Source organism: Echinops telfairi, unplaced genomic scaffold (assembly GCF_000313985.2).
Source record: "Echinops telfairi isolate 266 unplaced genomic scaffold, ASM31398v2 ScPeMD7_18;HRSCAF=68, whole genome shotgun sequence".
Classification (NCBI taxonomy): Eukaryota; Metazoa; Chordata; class Mammalia; order Afrosoricida; family Tenrecidae; genus Echinops; species Echinops telfairi.
Window position 1 is genome coordinate 73,032,606 of NW_022103915.1, and position 3,319 is coordinate 73,035,924.

At 38.5% G+C, this 3,319-nt stretch overlaps 1 long non-coding RNA gene across 1 annotated transcript in view; it reads left to right on the forward strand.

The window, feature by feature from the left end:
* Positions 1-1,750, forward strand: part of LOC123521462 — an 85,893-nt gene extending 84,143 nt beyond the window's left edge. The window contains exons 2-3 of the long non-coding RNA XR_006679903.1: positions 1,256-1,329; positions 1,702-1,750. This is a non-coding gene — a long non-coding RNA (uncharacterized LOC123521462). The remainder of the gene's footprint in view (positions 1-1,255; positions 1,330-1,701) is intronic.
* Positions 1,751-3,319: the final 1,569 nt, after the last annotated feature.

Sequence of the window (3,319 nt, forward strand, 5' to 3'; positions counted from 1 at the left end):
TATCTTGATTACATACTCTAATCAGGGAGGACATATGCATCCATACCTTTCTTGGGTAACTTTCTTGTGTACCTACTCACTTTTGTTAGTTATTTTAGTGCTATTGCACAGATATGCAGTATCATTACCTTTTGTACCTATAATTTCTTAAATTACAGTAGATCGAATCTCTACCTAATTGGTTTTTAAGTTCACCATTTGACCTTCTTACAATGAATTCTTTATTTTGATTTCTATTAATTGGTTGGGTTTCATAATCATAGATTTTTCCCACCCTCAAAGCTGCTTATATATTACTTGAGGTCTATCATGTTTTGTAATTTCTGCTCACTGTATACTTTTGATTCACAATCCCTTTCCATTAAAATATTATAAATGTTGGTCCAATGTCTTTGACATTGATACTTAAAGCCAACTTGCTCCCTCCTGAGCCACCTCCTCCCCATTTTAGGTGATTTTGATTTTGTTGTCCAGATGCTGAAGAATTCCTCCCCCCACTCTGAAACCCTTTGAAGCTCAATAATGTAACTAGCCTTTGCTATCAACTTGAATTTATTTATTTCGCCACAAACCTACACTTTTAGTTTCCCAATTCAAGAGAAAGCTCTTATACATTGCCGGTTCTACTGGGGAATCTTGACTATTTGTACATTGTCCTTGATGCCTTCTATAGCTAGTTCCTTCTCATTCACTGGTTTATTTTTGTTTTTTTTCTTCTGCATTTGCTGTGTTTTGTGTATGTTCCTCTAATGTAATGAATTGTCAGTAGTATTAAATCAGTTTCTTGCTATATGTTACTTTTGAATTCGCTTTATATGGATCTTATTTCGATTGCCAATTAGTTTTCTTTGAGCTACATCTCCCTCTGTGAATTTAACATTCCATCTTTCAACTCTTTTTATAAAAGCGTATTCCTCTGAAGTGATTTTACTATAGGGTGTGCACTGCTGGGCTGTTGTTTTAGCTTTGTTTGTTGGTTTTTAATCTTCCCTATGAGAAGAGGGTCTAGCTTTTTCTCTTTGCCTTGATAGGGTTTGAATGATTTCTTAACCCTTCCATAGCATCTCAAACCAATGTGCTTTCCCTTCAGCTATATGATGAGGCCAGCGTGCCGACTTTTCTGGAATGTGAGACAATGGCAGGGTCTCAGGCTCACCTTAGGGGTTGAGGGAAGAAAGCTCATCGGCAGGTTCTTCTGACTGTGTTAGACTATCTAAACTCTCTCCTGAGATTTTGTTTTGTGTTCTCTTGTCAGATCCACAGCACATCCTGCGGTGGATAGAACATCTTCCCTACAGCCGGTGTTGCCTTTGGACCCAGCCTGCCCAGGTGTTCATTTTCTCTATTTCATACATCTCTCCTAACAACTGTAGATTCAGAAGAAGAAAACGATAGCTGATAACTACTCAGTTTGCCTCACTCTATATTTGGGGGTATTAGTAGGTGTTAGTATTTTGTAAAATACTAATACTACTTTTGCAAAATTAGTATTAGGTATTAATGTTTGTAAAATCACTAGTATAAATTCTTGGGGGGAGATTGGGGGTTGGTTAGAAATGAAGCTTTGCTAAGCACCTTTTGGCTCCAAAATGTTCACTTGGGAACGTTTTATGTTTATTATTTAGTTGTTGTGGTAACAAAACAACAACAAAAACATTATTTTGGTGTGCTCTTACTATTTTTTCCCCTTTCTCTTGTTAGATACCAGAAAGAAGAAGTCAGTCAGAACTTCAATCTTCCATGACCCCAGGTAATTTTTAATTTGCTCTATGTGGTTTACTATAACTTTGGCTTGGATGAAATGTTTTAAAGAGACTTGTCTCAGGACCTCGTTTTTTTTAAGGGTGGAGTAATGTTCCATTGAATGAATGCGCTACGTTTTGTTTCTCTAACCAACTGCGGATGGCCATTTGCCTTGTCTCCACCTGTTGGCTGTTGGGAACGGTGCTGCAGTGAAGAGTGAGGTACTGACAGTGAGCTGTGCCGGCCTGTGTTACTGTTTTCCAGTGTCTAGGATTGTGATTGCTGGGTTCCATGGTGGTTTTATATTTAACTTTTTAAACAATGTCATCTGTTTTGAGCTGCACATGTACTGTTTTTCATCCTTACCAGCAATGGGTGAGGATTCCAATTTCTCTTTATCTTCATTGATAGTTATTATTTTCTGGTTTATTTTAAATGAAGTGTCTTTTTTTTTTTTTTTTTAAGAATTCCTTGTTTTTATTTTATTAAAAGATCATTTTATTGGAGGCTCTTACAGCTCTTATAACAATCCATACATCAATTGTATCAAGCATATTTGTACATATGCGGCCATCATTATTTTCTAAACATTGACTTTCTATTTGAGCCCTTGGTGTCAGCTCCTCCTTTTTTCCCTCCCTCCTTCCCTCCCCCCACCCTTGTGACACCTTGTGAAGTGTCATCTTATTGTGGTTTTGATCTAGCTCCCTTAATGGCTAATGAAGTTGAGCATCTTTCCATGTCATTGGCGGGCATTTGCATATCCTCTTTGTGAAATGAAGGTGCTTGGCTATGTAGTGGATTACAAGTGGGGTTGCTCACAGAGAGCTAAGCCCTTTGACCGGCTGCTCCCTGCAAGGCGGCCGAGGCTTTTTGCTCACATGAAGATTGACAGCCTTGGGAAAGGGTCTGATTGATTTGGAATCAACTTGAAGGCACCACGTTTTGAGTTTTGTGAAATGTTTATTCAAGTTCGATACCCAAATGTTGATGGACTTGTTTGCCTTTTTCACAGTGCGCTGTAGGGGTTCTTTGCGGATACTGCTTACTGAGGCCTGAGCTGATACGCGGTTCTCTGACACTTTGTTCTGTTCAAAAGGTTGTCTCTTCTTCCCTTTGTGGATAAAATGCTTTGATACTTTTAGTTTTGTTGAGCTTTCATTTGCTCTTTTTTGTCTTTTGCTGCTGTGTATTAAAGAATCTGTTGTTGGAGGCTGGGCTCTGAAGCATTAGCCCCATGGTGTCGTCTAAGAGTTTCATGCTACATGTCCTAAAGGGGATGAATCTTGATAATACGAGTGCTGGGTGAAATCAGAAAAGGGCTACTATGAAATACCTAGAATAGACAAATGTGTAGCGATTAGCGTTTAATTATGATTGCCAGGGTCAGGACCAGAGTTGGTTATTGTGTAGGTAGCACTGTATTTTGATTTATCAAAATGGGAAATTTGACAAGGGAAATTGGTGATGCTTGTACAGCATGATTGATGTGATGGGTTTTACTGAATTTTCCATTGGGCAAAAATGTTGAATTAGCTCGGTCCTCGGTATTTTCATGGCAACGACAAGGAAGCAG